The sequence below is a fragment of the Panthera uncia genome (assembly GCF_023721935.1).
Source record: "Panthera uncia isolate 11264 chromosome E2 unlocalized genomic scaffold, Puncia_PCG_1.0 HiC_scaffold_19, whole genome shotgun sequence".
NCBI lineage: Eukaryota > Metazoa > Chordata > Mammalia > Carnivora > Felidae > Panthera > Panthera uncia.
Genome location: NW_026057588.1, coordinates 24358175 through 24381857, shown reverse-complemented (window position 1 = coordinate 24381857; position 23683 = coordinate 24358175). Strand labels below are relative to the sequence as shown.

The window sequence follows — 23683 nt, the reverse complement described above, 5'->3', positions numbered from 1 at the left end:
CTCCTTAATGCCCATCACCCATTTAGCCCATCCCCCTTCCCACCTCTCTTCCAGCAACCCTCAGTTTGTTCTCTGTATTTAAGAATTTCTTATGGTTTGCCTCCTTCTCTTTTTTTATCTTATTTTTCCTTCCCTTCCCCTATGTCCCTCTGTGTTGTTTCTTAAATTCCACATATGAGTGAAATTATTTATTTTTCTCTGATTTATTTCACTTAGCATAATACACTCTTGTCCCATCCACATTGTGGCAAATGGCAAGATTTCATTCTTTTTGATCGACCTGGCTGACTTTTTTAAAAAATTAAAGCAAGTTAAGCTCAGAATTCAAATTGGGAGATATCATGTGACAGCTCCTAGGAGGGATTTGAGAAAGGGTGCCATGCGTGCGGAGAGGGTGTCTTAGTGCTGAAGCACACTTCAGGAAGGCAACAGCAGCCTGACCTGCACTCTCTGACGTCATGGTCACACAACCACTACCATGAGGGCTGGTGTTGAGCAGTGCGGGAGGTTTTCCCCCTGAGTCATCTACTCATCTGGTGTAGGGCCCTTGTATAGTAATGCTAGTTAACTAACCCCCAGAATATCACATCTACCACCCACCTTCTCTGAGCAGACTAACTTCTTCGACCACAAATATATTTTTCAGCTGTTTATTCTCTAACCCAACGCTTACATACTTGTTTCCAACAAAGACACACATTGCTACATTCTAATGACTCCACATTTGAAGACCCCTTGACAAGACTGGGGTCACAGATGGTTTTGGTATACAGCTTGAGGTAGGTAATTTTCTGAAGGAGGCCAAATTGCTTTGATCGCTAAATAACAATTTGTTTTTAGTGGCAAAATTGGGCGAGGTGAGGCTTGTGCAATTGTGTCCTCGCCCTGACTGCCTACATTTTTAGTAAGTTCATTTCCATCAGCAGAGGCTGCCATGGACCTTGCTGAGCAGTTGTGTGCAGACATACGCCCATAATGGGTGTTTAGAGGAGCAGAGCCATGTCACGAACTTCTTGTATGAGTGCCAGGAGGGGGCAGGTCAGATAGAGGAGACTTCTGGGCTGACCTGGGAGCTCCAATGGCTCACCCGTGTTGTCCATCCTCAAGCTCTGAAGGGCCTCATGGAAACCACCTCGCTGACTCTTCAGTCTCCACAAAACAGGAGCTCCCAGACAAGACGGAAGGGGGGTTCAGGAGAGGGGAATGCACTCAGCTACTTTGCGGCCTTTTTTCAAGTTAATGTTTGCACCATGACCCCTGGCCTATTTCTGATCTGTTGTTACACGTTAGGTAATTAGTATGTGGAGCAGCCCAGTTGACTCACCAAAGTGACTGATAAACCCTCTCTCTTTGCAGTAAGGTGAAGATTTGAATCTACTTTGGGAAGAAAGGTATGTGAAGTCAGTTTAGAGTATTTCAGGCCATGTGGAATGTCTCTTCTGAGAAGATCCTCCTATGTTCCACCTAATAAACACATTTGTCTATTTTGTTTTGTTAAAAAAAAAATGGGGAAAAAAAGGTCTTATTTTTATCTTCTAGCATTGTAAGAATCATTGCCCAAACTTAAAGGACCACAAATTCAATTTTTAAAAATTACATAATAGGGCGTCTGGGTAGCTCGGCTGGCTAAGCATCTGACTCTTAATTTCAGCTCAGGTCTTGATCTCAGGGTCATGAGTACAAGCCCCACATTGGGCTTAAAAAACAAAAACTATATAATAAATAAGGGTCTGTGGAAATGAGATCCGATAGCCATAGAAGTTTCTCCAACTCTAACTTTTTAAAATGCCATGAATCCCAGAGATTTGTGCCACTCAAACCTGTTCAGCAAACTTGAATGAAGTTGACATACCAAAATGTAGGACTTAAGAATTCACTCAAATTAAAAGAATCTGTAACTTAATTGAACTGATGCCCTGAAGAATCCAGGTGAAGGACTTCTGTTAATCCTGCCTTCAGTAAACCAGCTGTCTGTGACTAGGGAAAGAAGAGCAGGTTTCCTGAGGTGGAGGCATTTCGTAGATGCCCTGGCTTCCGATCTGCCCTGTTCCCTTTCTTCTATATTTGCCTTTTCCTTCACCGTGACTTTCAACCTTCCAGCAAGTCCCCATTCTTCCATTTGTCACCCTTGGATGGCCTTCTGTTTGGCAGCTTGAGTCCACACATTCACAAAAGCATGCCAATAAACTAATGCAGTCCACATTTCTTAGGTATTCAAGCCCAGTCTGACTCTAATGTATGTGTCGAGAGGCAGCTCCCCTCCTCACCAGCTAGGACTCTTGCTCAGCACTCAGACCTCTGTGCCCCTCCAGCATGCATGGCCCCTGGAGGTGGGGGGAGGGGGGGGGAGGGGGGCTTGTCTCCACGCCCAGCTGCTTCCAGCCACATGATCCAGGTTAAATGCTGCTGTTTCCATCAAGATGTGCCCCCTACCCTGCATTCCTGCAACTTCCGGGGCATGCCTCACCTTTGCTTTTATTTAAATTATTTGTGCACAAGGTAGCTCCCTCATAACACGGTAAATGCCTTTAGTATAGGGAATGGGAGCTGGTACATTTTTCTATTTCCCACTGAACTTACTACAGATAGGAAAACTATATATATATATATATATATATATATATATATATATATATTTAAATGAGTGAATTAAGGTTTGAAGAACTTCTCTTTGCTCTATTTAGGTCCAGTCATTGCTCTCCCCCAACAGAACAAAGAAACTAATCTCTTTATAAAATAAAGGAGGAGAGAGGACTAAGACTCCAAATGTTTAACAGGCTCTGAAATTTTCTTTCCTTTTATTTGATATTGGAACTTACTTTTGTCATTATAATGAATTGTATTTTTTAGTATTTCAAATCTTTTTTAATTGTAAAGTCATATAGCTAATTGTAAAACAGTATAACAATATGCAAGTACACAGAGTTACCCCTCCCCCAAACCATGTTATTCAGAATCATGGAAGGGAAACCCCATGGTGCCATCCAGTGCCTTGAACAGAGAGCAGTCAGCTGACACAAAGTCACAAAAGGATCAAGCAAGGTGTACAATGAGCTTCATGCTTTCTCCTCTTGTATTTGGTGATGTTGCAAACTGGTAACATCTTGATACTTATAAATATCTCAGTACTAATGAGATTCCCTTACAGTATTATAAATAAGTTTCTAAATAAACTCCCTGGCAATTTTCTACCCCAGGAAGAGCACAGACTTCAGGGTTGCTGTAACTCTGTGCTGTCACTGACGGCTGGAGCATGAGTGAAGCAAAAGTGTGTCACCTGGAGCAAAGTTTGGCTGTGGGCGTCAAGAATATGAAAGGTTTGGGCCTTTACCTTACTTGCAAGTCAACTGGTTAGCCTTCCACAATTTCATGGATGTTGGAAGAAAACATGAGACTCCTGGGTCAGAGGCAAAGGACTTTATTACTCATAGCAATAGCAGTAGCTCTTGTGTCAGCAATGTCTTGTGTCAGTTCCCCAAGTCCTGTTCCCAGGGGTGATGTGGAGAGGACCAGGTGGCACTTGCAACTCACAGTGGGTTGCATTGCTGCATGTATTTGGACATTCACATCTTTTATAATGGGCAGCGAGCCCATTTCCTCCATCTCCAGATCAAGCCATTATCTCTCTCTCAAGACTGTCCAGCAAATCCGCTCCTTGCTCTGGAGGGAGGGTACTATCTCTATCTCCAAAGGCTATTCACTACACAAACACCCTTGAAAACGAGTGAGAACAAAGGCAGTTGTGCCTCTGTTCTGTTTAAGAGATCCATGGAAAATTGCCTCCAAAAAGTAGGCTTCCATTCCTGATGATGCTTTGGGTTAATCAACAAGGATCAGAAACAACAAATGGCAGAAAATTCAAACAAATCAAGTATTTACTGTGTGCTCCTTAGTAGGGGAGGCTAGGGTGGTCATAAAACAAATTAAGAAACAAATTAAAAGGGCTCTTTAAAGACATGACAAAGGCTGAAGTCAGATTTATTCAGTCATGTGACCAAGGGTAAGAGAGGTAGGCGAGGGTCAGATCATGTAGAGCAGGAGTTTGGATTTTATTCCAGTGTGGTGAGAAGCCATTTGGAAGTATAGCTGTTCAAAGGGGCATCTCCTTATGCTGGCATCCAAGGCTTTGGTTCATCCATGTGAATAATGGGAACATTCAGCCAAAGTCAGTTAAAAACCCAGTTTCCAGGGGTGCCTGGGTGGCTTAGTCGGTTAAGCATCAGACTTTGGCTCAGGTCATGATCTCACAGTTCATGGGTTCTAGCCCCACATCAGGCTCTGTGCTGACAGCTCGGAGCCTGGAGCCTGCTTCGGATTCTGTGTCTCCCTCTCTCTCTGCCCCTCCTCTGCTCAACAGTTTCCAGTGAGTCCTCATGGAAAGGCAGAAAGATGTGGCCTCTGCCTGGAAGCAGGTGGTGCCCCCTGCATTTGCAGAATGGGCACCCAGAGAATAACTGTGGGACAGAAGGAATTGAACTGACATCCAATTTGCAAGTCCTGAACCATTGGCTTTTTAATAGTTGATCTTGTCTGGGTTATGGACCATGCACAGTGCTAGGGGAATGACCCTTTTGTCTCATCAAAGGGAAGTTCTATAGCCTAACAGATCAGACCCTCTGGACTCCTATCTCAACCTAGCTGTGCCGCTCCTGACCAGTTACTTAACCTCTCTGAGCCTGTTCTGTCCTCTGAGATGTGAGATAACTACAGAACCTATATCAGAGGGTTGTAATGAGTGTCAGAGGAGTAATGTGAACAGCTCAGCACAGTGCCTGGCACAAAGTAGGGTTCAACTCATATTTTCAGTCAAGTCAAGAGAATGCAGTGGCCCAAAGATCAAGGTTGCTGGAGAACAAAGTCTGCAAGATGTAAACACAAAGCCAGACTCTGAAGGTCTCCCAGGATTACAGAATGGCTTCATCTGTGATTTCTATCAGGTTTTCCAGGGCTGGTGACTTATAATAGAAAGTGGTAAAGACATAAAAGGTGATAGGGAGCAGAGTGGTATAAAGAAATGGACTTTGGACCCAGACAGACTTCAGGGTGCAGGCTGGTGTATGCCTGCCTGACTTTAATGACCTCAGTTATTATATTTCTCAAACCTAATTTCCTCATTTATAAAATGGGAGAAACAATTGACAAAACGGACAAAAATCCTACTTGAGTTTTGAGGATTAAGTGTTAATAAGAAGCAGCTGACACATGGTAGCTATCCAGTAAATAGTAAGTCTTCTGAGAGCTTTTTTTTTTTTTAAATAAAGATTTGCCTCTCCACACAGAATTAAAGCTGAAAAGTTTCTAGAACAACACCTTCACTTCACAGATGGGGAAGAACAAGGTCTCAGTAGGCTGGTCTTAGGGTTCTTGTTCAGCTTCCTGGCCATTGCTTTGCCCGTGTGACCCAGCTTCCCCGAGTGAAGGGAGGCTATCTGAGATCCCCAACTAGGAAACGAGGTGGGGAAACCTAACCCAGCTGGGACTTTTGTCAGCTCTCCAGCAGGGCCTGCGTCAATTAGTTTAATGGACTCTTTTGTGCAGCCCTGGCCAGGGGGCAAGAGGGGACAGTATTTATTTGCTTTTTCCTTTCACTACCTGGGCTTCACCAATGCTCATCCTTATATTGACTTAGAGGCCTTCAGCATTTGGAAATCTATGCTTACCCATCCCTGTTACCGTAACAACGAGGCCCCTAATGGTGCCAGATGCATAATGTCCTACCTTGTTCTTTAATACCCAGGAAAAAAAAATGTGACCACTCTCAGATCTTATACTTTTTCCAAGGGGGAGAAAAAGCCCCCTCTGTTGTTAACATAGTTTTAAAATATCAAAAAAAAAAAAAAATTGGGGCACTTGGCTGGCTCAGTCAGTGGAATGTGTAACTCTTGATCTCGGGGTTTTAAGTTTGAGCCCCACACTGACTATAGAGATTACTTAAAAAAAAAAATAAAATCATTTAAAAAATCCACCCCCCCCCCCCCCGACCAAATTATTTGGAAGCTGCTGAGCAAGGTACTTATCTACCCTGGCCGTTTGCTTCATGTCTCATCCTTGGCTGCTCTCTACCATGGCCTTCGGGTCTTGTAATACTTATCAAGCTGGCAAAGGACGCCTGGAAATCTGACAATTCTCCCTGTCATCCCTGTACCAAGGATCCAAGTTCAATGGCAAGAGCTCAATTCTTCATTATACGAATAACTTCACTTTCCTGGGCCCAAAATTTAACAACTTACTGGGGATTCAACACCCTAAATGCATTTTCACATAAATATTCAGTGCCTTTCCACTAACTCTGATTCTATCAGGTGGGCGTGGGCAGGAAAAGTTGCATCATTACTTACAGGAGGAAACCAAACTGGGTAGTGGAACCCAATTTTTTTGTTCTTTTTATGTTTACAAAATCATTTTGGTTGGCATGTTTAGCCAGCAAGAGGCGCTCCGGGAATTATCTGCAAATTGGAGGCTTTTAAATTCTGGAATCTCTTAAAGATAACCCTGACACAGTGGTCTCTGTTTTTATATTTCTAGTCTGTTTTCATCCTGTAACTTCCCTTCAGGGAGTCTAAGAAAGCGTGAACTCCAAGGGAACAAAAAACGGACACATATTCTAAGGAAGGTGCCCAAGACAGAATGAGGAAGGAAATGTTTGTTAAAGGTGTGGGTGAGGGTACCAGAGAGTCTGTTTTCCGGCATAGCCTTGATTGCATAGATGACCTCTTTAACATCCCTGCTTTGATTCCAACAACAACACAGACCACTCAGAGACGTTGTACACATCACCAGCCTGAAACTGCCATCAGGACTCTAGAGTTAAGTCCTGTCTCCTTCCATTTTGCATCATACTTACTTCCCTGCTTTCTCCACTGAAAACATTTCTATCACTTTGCTGTCTGTTATGGGAAAACTAGAGAAGTCACAATGCATGTGTGATTTAGTGACGGAGACAACACATACAAACAGCTAACAGAGAACAAAAATGAGGAGATGCTGGCCAAATTTTGTCTGCCTACCAAAACGGGATAGAGCATAAGGTTAGTCACAACACAGCAGGGAAGATTTTCCAGAAAGGGCACCCTTTGGATTGGCTCTTGCAAGACATGAGGAGGTGGATTTTCAGAGAGGTGACCTTCCTGATAGGGAATGCAATGAAATGTAAGGGAAGGAATAATCAATTGGGAGTTAGGAGAACTTGGGGTTTGTCCAAGGTCTCTTGATGTGGGATCTATTGGAGGGGGTGGGGTGGCTCAGTGTCCTCAACACCATTTTCCAATGCTAACAATCTCTGATTAGGCTATGATTCTGTGATGGGTCAGGAATACAAGAAGGTAGGAATGAACCTCAGCTGTCAGCCAGCAAACAAACAGGGATCTCAGTCCTGTAATTGCAAGGGAGTGAATTCTGCCAACAACCTGAATGAGCAAGGAAATGGATTTTCCCCTAGAACCTCCAGAAAGGTACACAGGCTGCCAACATCTTGGTTTTAATCCTGAGATCCTACCTGACTTCTGACCTACAGAACTGCAAGACAATGAATTTGTGTTGTTTTCAGCCACTAAAGTTTGTGGTTATTGCAACAGCAGCAGGAAAATGATGCACTACCTGTAACAGACTAGCTTTGGTCCTCCTCTGGCCATGCCCCTCAGGTGTGAGGAGTCTAAGAGACCAGAGAGAGGTGCCCACCTGAAGCTCCCTTCTGGACCATGCTTCAGTGAGTGGGGCCTTGGAATCTCTGTTCAACAGCCCTGTTCAGCTCCTTAGGCTTTGGGCACCTCCCCCTACTTTCTCTCCTCCAGGGGATGGACAGAACCTTAAGAGAACACCTGCTTAGGCCTGTGTTTGGGAGTGGGGTGAGGCCAGAGCTGGGATACTGGGCTACAATGTCCACTCAAGCACAGGTGAGTCCCCTTGATGTGAGGCAGAGTGAGGGTGGGGGACATGTGGGGAGAAAAAGGGGTCAGGAAGAGGGCTAAAGGTTGAGCTGGCTCTCTCTATGCTGCTGTGTTCTGGTGTGGGACTCTGGGAAGGCTGCAGATTTTAAATTCAGATCATGTATTCCAGGTCTTTATGGGGACATATTTCCCACATAGGATAGTAGAACATATCTTCATAGTCTGTTAGCTTGATTTATACTTCTAAATACTTAGACATATGTCTGGGGCCTCCATCTGTGCCCTTGGTCTGTCCCTGTAATGATAGCGGCAGGCCTATTGTCTACCCCATACCCATACCCTGCCTCCCATCTCAGGAATCTCCCCATTACCTTGTTTTATTTTCTCCAGAACACCTAATGCTGTCTGAAATTATTTATGTGCCTACTTGTGTCATCACCACTGCCTTTCCCCATTAAAATGTAAACTCCAGAGAACAGGTCTGTCTTACTCAATGCTGTTTAGCCAGTACTCAGATGAAGTAGGTGCTTAATATTTGTGGGATGAGTGGATGGGCAAATGCACTGAGGAGAAGGAGACTTGCAGGGGGGCAGAGGTGTTTCACTGTGTGTGGGGAATTTGGAAATGTGGGTCTTTGTGTAAGCTCTGCCACCAACCCTTCCCCACTCTGGAGAATTGGAATAAGAGTCCCTGTGGCCTCTTTAGGTTTTATGTTTCTAAGATATTCCAGGAAAGGGGGAAACCCTAGTGGTTCCTGGCCAAGAGGCTCCTATTGCTAACTTTATTAATTATCTATTGATGTCTATCAAATTACCCCAAACTTAGCAGCTTCGAACAACATGCATAGATTATTAAACAGCTTTTGTGGGTCAGGAATCTGGGAGTGGCTTAGCTGGGTGATTCTGATTCAGGATCTTTCATGAAGTTGTGGTTTCATGGACCTGGGCTGCCATTACCCGAGGGCTCACCCACAAGGCCATTGCTGGAGGCGTGGGGTCCTTGCTGGCTCTTGGTAAAAGGCCTTGGTTGCTAACCATGTGGACTTCTCCAGAAGGTCACTTTAGTGTTTTCATGACAAAGTGACTGGACCCCCTAGAGCAAGTGATCCAAAAAAGGGAGAACAAGAGGAAAACAAACGCTTTTTTTTCCCCCGTGTTGGAAGTGACACACCATCGCTTTTGTCTTATTTGCGGGAAATGAGTCACCAAGTACAACCCATGCTGAAGGACTGGGGGATTAAGCTCTACTTTTTGAAAGAAGGTGTATTTGTAGATATGTTTTTATTTTTAATTTTTTTACTTTAAAAAAAAGTTTATTTTTTGAGAGAATGTGCGTGAGCATGAGCAGGGAAGAGGAAGAGAGAGGGAGAGAGAGAATCCCAAGCAGACTCTGATCTGTCAGCCTGGGGCCTGATATGGGGCTCTAACCCACAAACTGTGAGATCATGACCTGAGCCAAAATCGAGGGTCAGACGCTTAAACAACTGAGCCAATATGTTTTTTTTTAATTTTATTTTTTATTTTTTAAAATTTACATCCAAATTAGTTAGCATATAGTGCAACAATGATTTCAGGAGTAGATTCCTTAGTGCCCCTTACTCATTTAGCCCATCCCCCATCCCACAACCCCTCCCGTAACCCTCAGTTTGTTCTCCATACTTATGAGTCTCTTCTGTTTTGTCCCCCTCCCAGATTTTATCTTACTTTTGTTTCCCTTCCCTTATGTTCATCTGTTTTGTCTCTTAAAGTCCTCATTGAGCCGATATGTTTTATTTTTTTTTAATTTTTTTTTTTTTTTTGAGACAGAGAGAGACAGAGCATGAACAGGGGAGGGTCAGCGAGAGGGAGACACAGAATCTGAAACAGGCTCCAGGCTCTGAGCTGTCAGCACAGAGCCCGACGCGGGGCTCGAACTCATGGACCGCGAGATCATGACCTGAGCCGAAGTCGGCTGCCCAACCGACTGAGCCACCCAGGCACCCCTGAGCCAATATGTTTTAAACCATCATACTGGCCGAGACAGGTATGTCTTACTTCCAGGTCTAACCTTCCTCTCTGCTCTTTTCATCATCACCTCTTGTTTGTCTTGGGCCTTTGAATCTTTCCCTATTTTCTCTTTACGTTGCTTCTCCTATTTTCTCTGGCCACAGAAGTACACAGATTGCTGGCATTCTCAGAAGTCCCTTTCACTCCTAGTTGTTATCCCTATGTTCTAGGATGCATCTCCCAAGAGGGTCCCTCCTCCTCCTGCTCTCTCTCTCTCTCTCTCTTTTAAAGTTTATTTGTTTTTGAGAGAGAAGGAGAGAGAGCTCGTAAGTGAGGATGGGGCAGAGGGAGAGAGAGAATCCCAAGCAGGATTTGCGCTGTCAGCTTCAGAGCCTGACGCGGGGCTTCAACCCATGAAATGCGAGATCATGACCTGAGCCCACATCAAGGGTTGGACGCTCAACCAATTGATCCACCCAGGCATCACCCCTCTTTTTTTTTAAAGTTTATCTATTTGTTTTGAAAGAGAGCACACATGCATGAGTGGAGGAGGGACACAGAGAGAGAGAGAAAAAAAATCCCAAGCAGGCTCCACACTGTCAGCCTGGAGCCTGGCATGGGGCTCAAACCCACAAACCTTGAGATCATAACCCAAGCTGAAACCAAGAGTCAGATGCTTAACCAACTGAGCCACCCAGGTGCCCCAGCCCCCTGCTCTTTTGGTCTTGCTCCTCCTGCCTTCCTCTCTGAACATGGGCATTCCCTGATACCCTTTTGTTTTAAATTGACCTGTTTCCAGGGTACCCAGTCCCATCTTTCCTGCTCAGCATGCCCAGACCCATGCTAGTACACCAGGGCTCTGAGTATGTTACTCTCCCTGCTCAGAAACTTTTAAGAGCTCCCCTTGGTTTCAGACATAGGAATGGACTTTTCAGCTCAGCATCACTAGTCTCACAGTATGTGAGGTTATGGTGCTTTGATGTTTAACCTGCAAGGGGCTTGAAATCCCAAGATCTGAGGTGAAATCCTACATGTGTCACTTACTCCTGATGTGACCCTGAGCAAGTTGCTTCACTTGAATAAGCCTGTGTTTTCTTGTCTCCTAAAGCAAAACAGCATTATTTCCAATCAAGTATCTTGATTATTAAATTAAATAATATATATGAAGTATTTGTTCGCATTAAATCATAAGCTACACTGTAGCTGCTATCATTATTATCCCATATAAAGGCGCTTAGCAAAAAGTGCGTGGCACAAAGTAAGTGCTCAACAAATCAGTGCTTTCCCAAGGCGTTACTTGAGTGTGTCCTGCTGGTGTTACTTTTATTTTAAAATGATTTGTTCCAGTTTCTTTTCATTTATAACAAGTGACAGGACTTCCAGATGTATATGTTAATGCATTTACTTTATATCCGAGATTGGCAAACTTTTTATTTCTGTATAGGGCCAGAGAGTAAACATTTTAGACTAGGTCATGTATGGTCTATGTCACAACTATTCAACTCCACTGTCACAGCACAAAAGCAGCCATAGACCATGTGTAAATAAATGGGCACGGCTGTGTCCCAAAAAAACCCTTTATCATTGGGCACTAAAATCCGGATTTCATACAGTTTTCACAGGTCATGTAATATTATTCTTCTTTTGATTTTTTTCTCAACCATTTAGAAATATAAAAACTATTCTTAGCTGGTGGGCTATACAAAAACAGACGGTGGGGTAGTTGGTCTGTGGGGCCATTTTTGACCCCTGATACAGTGTTCATTATATTTACATAGGGGTGCCTGGCTGGCTCAGTTGGTAAAGCATGTGACTCTTGACCTTGGGGTTGTGGGTTCGAGCCCCACGTTGGGTGTAAACATTACTTAAAGATAAAATCTTAAAAAAATTTACATAACACAGTGAGCTGATAAGGAATGATGTGAAGTGGAGTACAGATGATATGTGGATCTGGAGAATATTCAGACAGTGGTACAGGAATAATCTAAGTTGTGGCAACACATCAACAAGTGTTCAGCCCATAAAGCTGAACAATCTGGTTCAAAGCCGTCCATCTGTACTTCTTTGAGGGCCCAGCCAAACTGGGCTTCTATTTGCCCAAGCACACGTTGCACACGTCCCAGTCTCTTGGTATGGAATACCCTCTCTGAGTTGGTTTTACTCACAATACTTCTGACACCAAATGTGTGGGATTTTTCCACTGGAAAAACCATTCCTGGCTTTAGGAGACAAGAAAACACAGGCTTATTCAAGTGAAGCAACTTGCCCAGGGTCACATTAGGAGTAAGTGACACATGTAGGATTTCACCTCAGATCTTGGGATTTCAAGCCCCTTGCAGGTTAAACATCAAAGCACCATAACCTCACATACTGTGAGACCAGTGATGCTGAGCTTGTCTGATACCAAATGGATGTCCCACAACTCAATTCAATTCTGACACTAACTCCCTGGAGCCAGCATCAGATTTCATAGGTTTAAGGGCTCGGTTCCACAAGGATGCCCCCAATTCAGATACCAGTTGCAAGGAATGGGTACCAAGGTACCCACACTTCTGTCTGACTCGGCTGAGAAGTCATGGCTTCCCACAACCCCTCCTTTCAGGTTCAGTAATCTGCTCAGATGGTTCACAAAAGTCAGGGAAGTGCTGTGCTCACCATTCCCAGTTTACTATAAAGGATATTATAAAGGATACAAAAGAACAGACAGATGGAGAGGTACACAGAGTGAGGGATGGAAGGGTCTGGAACACAGGTGCTTCTGTCAGGGACAAGGACCAAATACAAATCTTTCATATTTCTTTTTATATATTTATTTGTATATCATGATGTCACACCTTCCCATTATGCTCACTAAAATCACATCCTTTAAAGGCTATATTAAATGCCACCTCTGTCAAAAACCTGCCAGTGATTCCTTCCTACCCCCTACAAATGCTATGTTCCCTTCTCTTCACGCCCTTTTCTCTCAGCAACAGCTTGTTGGCACCTCCATTATTGTATTATAGTTATTTGGCTATTTATCTTACTTAAAATCAAGGTTCTTGCAGTCTGGGACCTTGTCTAGCTAGGATCCCACAGTGCCTGGCACACAACACGCACTCAGAAAGCATTTCTTGAGTTTTGTTTCCTTGAATTGAAAATGGGCTTTGACGTTATTGTGGCCCCTGTGTAACTGACATAATGGAGTGAAAGAGATTAGCTAGTCAAAAATATAGTAAATAGAGCAGGCCTGGTGGGAGGCTGAGGAGGGGAAAGGCCTTTGGAACATGGGGCTAACAGAGAGTCTGGCTCGCTCTGCAAGATGGCATGGCTGGTCTATGTTATTGAGACCTTAGGCAGGAAACGGGTCTGAACAGAGAGAAAAGTAGGGCTTCCTAGAGCTTCCCACGCATCTGAGAGGCTAAGCAAAGAGCACAGTGAAATTCAGCGGCTGGCTCCCTCTGGGCCTCAAGAGAGCTGAGGTCTGAGAAGGCCTCATGATACACATCGTGCCCCAGTTCCGCGGAGTGAATCAGTCTCTGAAGCAATTGGCAATCAGCCTTAATCACGAGCCACATCTCGCAGGTTCGGTACAGACGAGCTTTGTCATTTCTCTGAGGGAATCACTGCCATTTCTCTTCCAGGCTCAGAGCAGTTCTCCCTGCCCCATCTAGGCCTGATGAGATGGCAATTTAAACCGCTCCGATTACCAGGTTTCATTAGGTAAGAAGGACCGATTAAGCAACAGTGGCCCAAATAACCTTAGGGGTACAGACACTTTTTCAAAGCCAGCGGAAGTCTTGCCAAATTAAAGGATGTCAGGATGAGATACTATGAATATCAGTTTCCTTCTCTTTGGCAGTGGAGAGGATTAATTAAATGCTTGTGAAGTGCTTTGAAAGTTTAAGCTGTTAAGAATTATTGTTCTGTGTAATAGGGAAAAAATAGAATTCTTGGCTCATTAAAGCTGTAATGTTGTAAGCCTGAGTGCTTTTCTCAGGATATCTTTGAGAGCTACATTTTTATTAAAAGAAATAAAGAAGAAAAGAAATGTCTATGAATACACATATACACCTGGAAAGTCAGCCGGGTTTATCAATGTTTCTGTTGATTAAGGGGTGAACAGCAAGACGCTGTTTCTTACTGACTACCAAAGAGACAGTTATGAAGAATCAATTATTCAAATGTGTAGGGACAGTCGCACTAAAATATTAGCAGGCAGGCATTTGCTTTCTCTTGAGGGACTAAAAGGCTATGAGATTCCATGCATGTAAACATGCAGCTCAATGAGCTTTGATGGCCTCTTCAGTCCTAACGTCCTGACTAAACCAGGAAGACATCCTTCTGCCTTCACTTTGTTGGCTGATTTGCCCAGGGACGGTTTTTGCTTTGTATCCAGATGTTCTGTGATATTTGAAAGGGTGCCATCCTAGTGGGCTGTCACTTCTGTTTCCATCTTTGTTGACTGAGGGCTTATACTTCCTTTTGTGTCTGTGCTAGCTTCCTAGTGCTGCTGGAGCAAATTACTATAAACTCAGTGGCTTAAAACAACACAAATGTATCTTCTTACGGTTCTGGAGGTCAAGAAGTCTAAAATCAGTCTCACTGGGCTAATGCCAAGGTGTCTGCAGGGCTGGTTTCTTCTGGAGACTCCTGGGGAGAGTCTGTTTCCTTGCCTTTTCAGCTTTCTGGACTCCACCTGCTTTTCCTGCTCAAGGCTCTTTCCTGCCACCACTCTGATCTCTGCTTCTGTCCTCACATGTCCTTCTCTCTGACTCTCTTCCTCCCATCTTTCCTGATTAAAGACCCTTGTGATTACATGGGACAGTCCAGGATGATTTCCTCATCTCAAGATCCTTAACCCCATCTGCAGAGTCCTTTTTGCCCTGTAAGGGGACATAGTCACAGTGCTGGAGATTACTTGTGGGTGTTTGGGGGGCCATTATTCTGTCTGCCACAGTGCCCATCCCCTTGCCCCCTTCTGTTGTGTTCTCTCTACCCCAGCCAGGCCTTGCCTTAAATGTTTTACATGGATTAACTCATCTAATATTCACAACTACCCTGGAACAGAGGTCTCTAACTATAGATGAGGAAACGAAGGCAACAAGGTTAAATTACTTGTCTAGGGTCACTAATTTAGTACTCAAGTCTAGAACTCACAGACTTTGGACCCACATTGGGCTCCATGCTGGGCATGAAGCCCGCTTGGGATTCTCTCTCTCTCTCTCTCTCTCTCTCTGTCCCTCCCTCTCTCTCTTTCTCTCTTACCCCCACCCCTTTTGCCCCTCCCCTGCTCAGGCTCATGCTCTCTCTCAAAAACAAACAAAAAACTAAACTCACAGACTTTGTCTTTAAAGGCTTGTTGTTGTCTTTATTGTCTTTAATTATAAAAGCAACACAATACAGGTGATTAAAAATAATTCAATTGAAAGTCATTGTCCCTCTCCTTCACTGGGTCTTTATCTGGAACCCCCTTTCCTAGTGGCCATCTGCAACTTCAGTGTTTCACACATTCCTTACACAGTCATTCCTTCCAGTTACACACATTCCTTAATTTTTTTAAGTTTATTTTTGAGAGAGAGAGAGAGAGAGAGCGAGCATGTGGGGAAGGGGCAGAGAGAGAGAGAGAGAGAGAGAGAGAGATTGAGGATCTGAAGCAGGCTTCACAATGAGAGCAGAAAGCCCAACGCAGGACTTGAACTCACAAACCTTGAGATCATGACCTGAGCCAAAATCGGATCCTTAACCGACTGAGCCACCCAATTCTCTCTTTACACCTTAATTTTTTAATTAATATAGATAGTTGTAGGCAGTTGTCCAGATAATATACCATAAACTTTTATTAATTCTAAAATTATTAAAATGGCAAATCCTGAACTTGAAAATAATTCATGTGTAAACCCTTACAGATCAGCACAACTTAGTTGGAACACACAGGCATGGAGCAAAGAGCAAAGCCTTTGGAGTCCAGTGGACTTGAATGTTAACTTTCACTCCACCACTTACTAGTATGTGTCCTTGGAAAAATCACCCTTTCTTGAGTTTCAGTTTCCTCATCCTGAAATGATGAGGAAATATTCCTACATATTCCTAATTTTAAATTAAGTAGTGTGTAAATTTAAGCATGTTACGAGTTCAACAAATGCTAGTTCTTCTAAGAAAGAAGGAAAAGATATCTGCTAATAATGAGTGAAAGCATGGACAAGAAAAACAGTAAATAGATTCCATCTACAACCAGTTTTTAATCACATGGTTCTTGTCTAATAGTCTTCATTTGCTTAACGAAAACTTTGAGGGCCCTGTGATAAGGCACTGCGTTCTTAATGGGGACACAGTGGTGAATGTGTCCTGTCCCTGCCTTTACTCCTTAGCACATAACAGGAAATCAACATATAATTTTTTAAAAGGGCTAAATCCTGATTATAAAGAAAAGATTTGGATCGTTGGAAATGACTATGTGTGTACTGGGGGTGGGGGGAGCAGTGAGGGTGGGCAGGATTTATAGCAAAAGCCTCAGGACGTATACTAGTTGCATTTCAATGATTTAAAGACTGACCTTTGGAAAATAATTGTTAATATCATGTTCTCCCACAGACCACCAGGTGCATACAGGCCCGCAAGATTTTCTAGCTTCTTGCAAAATTTATTGACTAGCTTGTAATCTTTTTCCTGAAGAAATAGATTAAATGCAAGGAGAAAGAAGTTGTGGGCTAATGCGTTTTCTGATCATCTGGGCTTTCTCGAAGTTTCTACAGTTAGTCCCAGTCACCTTTTTAGACATTCATGGTGTATCTCCAATTTCTTCTCTACCATGTTTGACAGAATTCGTTTTGGATGCTGTTTAATACAGTCACTAACCCCAGACAGAGAATGACTTGCAACAGGTGTGTCTGATAAAGAAAACATTGTTTCTGCTCTGCTTCAGGCATGTCTGACATGTTGGGGACCTGCTTTCCTTTGCAAAGCTGATAGGAATCTATTTGGGAGGGAGGAGTGCCTCCCAGTTTCAGGCCAGAAAGCCTCTCCGTTTGACTAGCAGCAGAGTTAAGCTTGGAAGGAAATGCTAACATGTCTTCAGAGCTATCCTGAAGGAGCTAAGCTGAATGATAAATGGGTATTGATGGTCTAACATAAGAGGAGCTAGCAGTCATTTCCTGGGCAGGAGTTCTCTATGACTGCCTGGAAGCAAACAGGCCATCAGTGATTACGGAGTGATGGGTTTGGTCGTGTGAACTGGTCCATAGTAAAACAACTGTATTGACAACTTTGACATTATCTGAGATTGTGTATAATCCATGCAAAGGACAATTTGCTTTGACTACAGGACAGTCTGTATGCCTTGATATTAATGCATTCACCAAATTAGTCAGTGAACTAGTAGAGGCTTGATGGAAGAGAAATTTGAAATATGGGCCTTCTAAAAATTCAGGGATTGCAGAGACCTATTCAGAAATCCACTAATTAGAGCAGCACCATGCAAGGACTAAACAAAAGCAGGATTTGTGCTTTGGGAAAAGGGCAGTGGTGACTGGGGGGAGGGAGAGCTATGCTAAGAGAGACTAAGGCTTTGAGCTTTTGGGAGCATTTGGAAAGCTACTATAGCATTGTATTGTATTGGAGGGACGATATGGAGTATATCTGATAAATATATAACATATAATATAACACAAAATATTTGTAATTTGACTATATATAATTTGAACTCATGTTTCTTAAATTAAGTACACTGGTATGCCCAAAGATCTGGCTAGACAGATGTGTGCAAGTGCTTTTAATTAATAGAACCGTTTAAAAATAGTCATGTAAGGGAATGTGGGGTGAGGAAGAATGTGTGTGTATGTGTGTATTTTTGGAGAATTCCCACGTGAAAGAAATAATGATAGCTAATGGTGAACACGATTCAGTTGTTAAAAATCATGGACCAATGTAGTAAAACACTTTCTACCTATTCTACTTGCTCCTACTTCATCTCTTGGGTAGAATCTCACCAGGCATCATGAAAAGAACAATTGTCTTTGAGAAGATGCCAGTGAGTTGGTATCTGACCCATATTAAATATCAGGTTATTATGAGTTCATTTAAGATCCCAAAGTGTAGATGTGTCATCAGTGTCTTCTTTATCCATAAGTAGGAAAGAGGAAAGTCAAGTTGCTTAGTATCACCAGAGCAGTTACTAGGGGTCAGCTACAGGCCTAGCACTGTATGTTTCATTGGAGTAGATGGAATTACCATTTGATGTGATTTGAGGGGAACAGGATGTCTCCCTGCCTTGAAATATTTTCCCTGCATGGCCTGAAAATATTTAGCACTCATCCTGAAATACCATCAAGTAGAGCACTAGTGGGGTTGGCTTTACAGTTTACAAAATGATTTTCTACAGATTAGATGTCCTGGAAGGAGAGTTGTCTTTTTTTATTTTTTATTTATTTTTTAAAATTTTTGATACTGTAAGTAGACTTCACGTCCATTGCGGGGGCCCAACACGGGATTTGAACGCATGACCCAAGATCAAGACCTGAGCTGAGATCAAGAGTTGGAAGCTTGACCAACTGAGGCATCCAGGCACCCCTACAGTTGTCTTTTTATTCAGAAAAGGATGCCTAATTACTTCACAATTGAGCTATTTTCCTTCAAATGTTTAACATTGATAGTAGAGATGTTTGTGTCTCACCTATCAGCTATTCATACCTCCAATAGGAATGAACTAAATCAGATGGAGCCCCTCCTAGATCTGGTTAAGATTAGTACAGATGAAATTAATCAAATGAGATTAGTTTTGCATAACCAGGAAGCTGGAGAAGGAAGAAGTAATTTTGGCTCTTCTAGCTGAGAGCAGACACGATCAAAGCCAAGGAAAGCAAGTGCTAGAATTCCAGGGGCAGAGTTGCTTCTGAGTAGCTGAGGTAAAAGTTCCAACACTTTGAGATTGCTGTGTGGTGTCTCCAGGGAACGCTTTGTCCTGGGAACCCCTGTGGCTTAAAAGAGTCCACCAGCTAATAAGGTGACTTCCCTCCTGTCAGCAGTGGGCCAGGTGAGACTGCTATTTTCAGATGGACAAAATGCTGTTGGATAGGAGACTGGTCAGGGACATAAGGGGGCCAAAATTTGATTTTGGCAAAGCCGGGTGTTTGGAACTTTGGCAAGTTTCATATTGGCAAGTTTTCTTTGGTTAATGCCCATTGCACTGTTAGCACAGGCCAAGAGGTCCTGAGGAGCAATTCCCCAGTGTTGCTCCTCCCCCTTAGGGCCAGAAAGTGACTGCTTGCATCCTTTACAAACCAGTATGAAGCCACGTGACTATTCCCAACACATCACCTGTGAAAATGAAAAACTTGCCTCCAAGCTGCAGTGAAACTGAATTCTGTTGACCTTATAATAACTCCCCACCTCCAAAAAAATGTGAGAGGAAACTGCAGTTTAAATAATGTAAAATTATATTTTGTAGAAGTAATGTTGGGCTTCTATACGTACATATCTGGTATGGGATTGTATTAACAGACAATGTAGGCTAATTTATGGGAAATTGAAAGGATTTTTAAGGGTTATTTTGATTACATATATTTTTCTTTATGGGTGGAATTTAGAACCTAATCCCAATAAGAAATGACACCTTGGCTCTTGGCTCTTCCTCACATCCTATCCTCACCTAAATCCAACTGATTTCACTCCAGATCCAACTGTCTCTTGAACACCCTCCTGAACATGTTCTTTGCCATCTTTTGGTTCAGGCCTTCATTTCTTTCTTAGACAGATGTGTTCTCCCTGGTCAGCCTTCACTCATTTTGGCCAATCTCCTTAGTTGAGCCCTACATCCCTATCATGTTCAGTTCTGGACATACCATTCTTTTTTGTGATTATGGCTTCCCATATGTTACCCTAGCTTGGAAGGCCTTTTCCATCTTCCTCTGGACAACTCTTACCCTTTAGCCAAAGCCCAGTTCCAACTTTATCCCTCAGTAAATCCTTTCTTGGCCTCACCAGTCTGAGAAGTATTGTCTATTACATAATTTGGATACCTTGGCCCACAAAGCCAAGATCTGTCCTGATCTCATTGACTTCAGCATTGTCTATACCACATACCCATGACTTGTGCCCTCTCAGTCCCTTCTCCATCCCTCCAAGGAAAAAAAAACCCACAGTGGAGATTGTTTTTCAGTTCCTGCAACTGGGCAGGCTTCTTAGCATGCAAGGCTTTCTGCTGAAATGCTTTTCTCCTTTTCAAGTCTTCCAGTTACCCCACAATGTGGTTAATTCCTTCTAAAACTTCTGTTCTAACTCAATCACCTATCCTATATTATCTATCTGGCCTGTTATGTATCTTCTTGGCATCAGATACCTTTTTATTTCTTTTGTAACATTTTCCACAGTCCTAGTGATATATTTGTGAGATTAATATTTGTGTACCTCATTAGATTGTATGCACTCCATGAATGCAGGGCTAGTGTCTCTATTCTCAGAACTATTCCACTGCATGTCATTGATGGAATGAGTGATTGAAGAATAAATGAGTTAATGTCTTCCTGACTAGGTAAGCTCCATGCATGTCCAAGCACAGTGTATGACAGAACATATTAGAATCACTATGTAAATACTTATTGTTGAATAAATGAATGATAGAACATATCAATAACTGCACATAACTCAACCAGAGTTCTTCATCTGACTTTTGGGCTTTGGAGACAAGCATAACAGAAGTATATTAGTATTATAGCTTGCAGCTAAGAACATGCGGTCTTTTACTTTCCCAACCTCAAGAAACACTGGATGTGATAATGGTTCCATAGAAAGAGAGCAGCCATAAGTATTAGGTTGAAAACAGAAGTAGAGGTATCAACACACAACAGTCTACAAATTTGTTGAGGGATGCCAGAAATTAGCAGCTTGCATCAGTACCTAAAATAACTGTGTCTTTGGCTTTCGATCTGAAACTTTCAGTTTGTTCTCAGTAAAGTGATTGCATAAAAACTTACCATTCCCAAAGCTTTCCTACTGGTGAGGAGTTTGGAGATAATGGGGAGACTACTCCCTGGATATTTTCTAATACCCCATGTAAAAAGTACCTTCTTAGTTTTCGTATAGAACAGTATTTTTATGGAGCATCTTACATGGAAACCCAGTTTGTAAATGTCTCAGACACTGGTGTTTGCTCAGATATATGCATTGTACCCATCAAAGAACTGTTAATGACTTTTCATTTTTTATTTAAAAAGAAATGCAGTCCCATGAGTGGGACTTCCAGATGAGCAGACACATGGGGAAAGGCGTGCTTTCCACACTACCCACTTTTCAGCTAAAATAAGCCTTTGAAACTCATCCGGGTTTTGCTGAAGAGCTGCTCAAACCAAAGGGAGGGGCTTGGACTTCGTGTTTAGGGGTGGGGTCCCGGTCGGTGGGCGCCGCAGCCGGCTTCTTTTCCTTTGGCAAAGAGTGGAGTTGGGAAGGGTCGGTGGAGGCACTGCGTGAAACCAGCAAACCCGACAGGAGGGGCGGTAAATAGGGGCGAGGGTGCGGGACTACCCCTTGGGCCGCGCGCGAAACAAAGCCCCGCGGGGGACGCTCGACCACGCGGCAGGCAAGCGCTAGCTCCCTCCGGGCGGAGACGGTTGCGGGCGAGAGCGTGACGTGCCCGCGTTTGTCGGGCGCGAGCTGTTAGTAGCAGCAACGGTAACCGAGCAGCCAGAGCGCCAACCGCCACCCTCGGAGACCCGCACCACGATGCCCACGCAGCTCGCCGCCGGCCGGACGAGTGCCTCTGCGCCTGCGCGCCCGCGGGAAGCCCCGCCCCCTCCGGGCTGCCGGCGCGCGGGGCCGCGCCTCCTCATGGCGGCCGCCGCAGTGTGTGGTATTTAGCGGGGGCGCGCGGCGGGCTCGAGGACGCGCGAAACGACGGCGGCGGCGGCGGCGGCCAGGGGGGAGCCGGGACAGCCGTTGCGGGGCGCGCTCTCGAGCGGCGGCGGCGGCCCAGGGTGTCCCGTCGGTGCCGGCACGGGGAAGAGGCGGTGGCACTGCCCGCGGTGGCGGGAGTTCGCGGCGGCGACGGAGCGCGTTTGAGCCAGGACCGGGGTCCGAGGCGCGCTCTCCGCCCACAGGTAAGTGGGGCCCGGCCTGGAGGGAGGAGCCGGCCGCGAGGGGCTCTCCGGGAGGAGGACGCCCAGGCCCGGTAATGGCGGCGGGCGGGAAGGGCGGCGGGGCCGGGTCGCGCCACTCGGGCGGGGGCGCGGGTAGCCCCTGGCGCCGGGCGCCTTTGTCTCGGCCAGAGCCCGGTCGCTCGGCCGAGCGCCGCCCCCCGCCCCTCCCCTCCCCTGCTCGGCCCAGCCCGCCGTCGCGAGCCGGCTCGCCCCCGCCCCCGGCGCCCCGGGCCCGGCAGGCCCGCGGTGGGGGTCGGCCCCGCGCGGTCGGGCGAGGGCGGGGAAGGGCCTCCTGGCCGCCCGGCCCGGCCCCCCTGCTCCCGGGAGGCGGGCCTGGCGGGGGGAGGCGCCGGGCGCTCCCCGCGCCCCGGTGCCGGCCTTTGTTGTCAAGGGTCCCGGGGTGTGCGGCCAACATGGCGGAGGTCAGCTGAGTGCGGGCAGTGGCCGGCCCTTCGCTCCGGCCCCTCCCCGTGCCTCTCTGGGCCCGGGGGCCTGCCGGGGCGACTTGGCCGTCCTTGGCCTCCTCTGCCTGCCCGCGACCCCGGGAGCGGTCGTCCCCAATGGCGCTGCGTTCTTGCTCCCGCTCCCGGCCTGAGCCTTCATTGTGCGGTGGGAAGAATGCAGCCTCCTCCCTTGTTTATGTCTTTAGAGAGGAGATCGCGTGAACGGCTTGCCAGGGAAGCCCTAGTTTTTATTGTAAACCTTGGTTTTCCTAGGCTTCATTTTTCGGGTAGTTTGGGGGCCTTTCTTGAGTCTCTGAGATTATAACTTAGGAATGTGGGAAACCTGGGCCACAGTGTTGCGTAGGTTTTTCTTTTCTCCATTCCTGGAAAGATTCAGAATTTGTTTGCTCTGACATCCAGAGAAGTCCCAGTTTGTGTGTTCAGAAAATCAGATTGTGTAGCTGATTTGTCAAAGTCACAGAAGCTGTGAGTCTGGATATAGGGCAGCGATCAGACTGCCTGTTCTAGCAGTTGAACATTTACCATTTCCAGATAAGCGGCTGTCAAGGGTAAATTGTTAACTCTTTAAAGCAGTTGAATGTTGGGAGCACAGACTCGGAAGTCGTACTGCCAGCTTTGGTTCCATCCTGTCCCACCCGTTTGTGACGTTGGGCAAGATGCTTAACCTCTCTGTGCTTGATTTTCCTTATCTGCAAAATGGGTGTAATGACAGTACGTACGTCCAGTAGGATTGTTGGGAGAGTTGATGAGATGATAATAGGTGAAGGGCTTAGAGCAGTGGGGTTAGTGGTTAATAAATGTTTGCTGCTTGGGTTCTTGTTCTTTAGTAATTAATGAGTTCATTTTGGCATGATGGATATGTTGGAAGTACACAGACCAAAGTATGTGAGCTCACATTGTACGTTGTTAGTGCTTTGGTTTTTATTTTACTGCATTTTTTTAGTTGCACAAAATGAAAAGAGGTTTAGATAGTAAGTTGACAGGCACTCTGAGATAGTGGCATTTGGAAATTTATATAGTAAGGAATTTGGATAGGTCTTGTGTGGTCTGGAATTATAAAAAAAAAACAAAGTGCTTAAGTGAGGTTTCCTTTTAGCACTTTCACATTTATGGATCAGTTCACTTCCAGGGACTTGTGTTAACTAACTTGGAAGAGTGGAATAACGAATCCTTTTCAATGTTAGGTGTCTATGGTGTTACCACCCCTTTTAGACATAAGGGAAGAGCAAAGGGTAGTATAG

The 23683-nt window shown here is 44.8% G+C and overlaps 1 protein-coding gene across 5 annotated transcripts in view; it reads left to right on the top strand.

The window, feature by feature from the left end:
• The window catches only part of SIAH1 (siah E3 ubiquitin protein ligase 1), an 82938-nt gene that overhangs the window by 30376 nt on the left and 28879 nt on the right, over positions 1-23683 (top strand). For 2 of the 5 annotated variants that reach the window (XM_049622015.1, XM_049622018.1), the window contains one exon: positions 1357-1391. The gene's annotated coding sequence lies outside the window, so the exon portion shown is untranslated. Of the gene's footprint in view, positions 1-1356; positions 1485-9686; positions 9909-21854; positions 21940-23683 lie in introns of those variants that run through there. The other 3 variants (XR_007455798.1, XM_049622019.1, XM_049622017.1) reach the window with 3 other exon arrangements.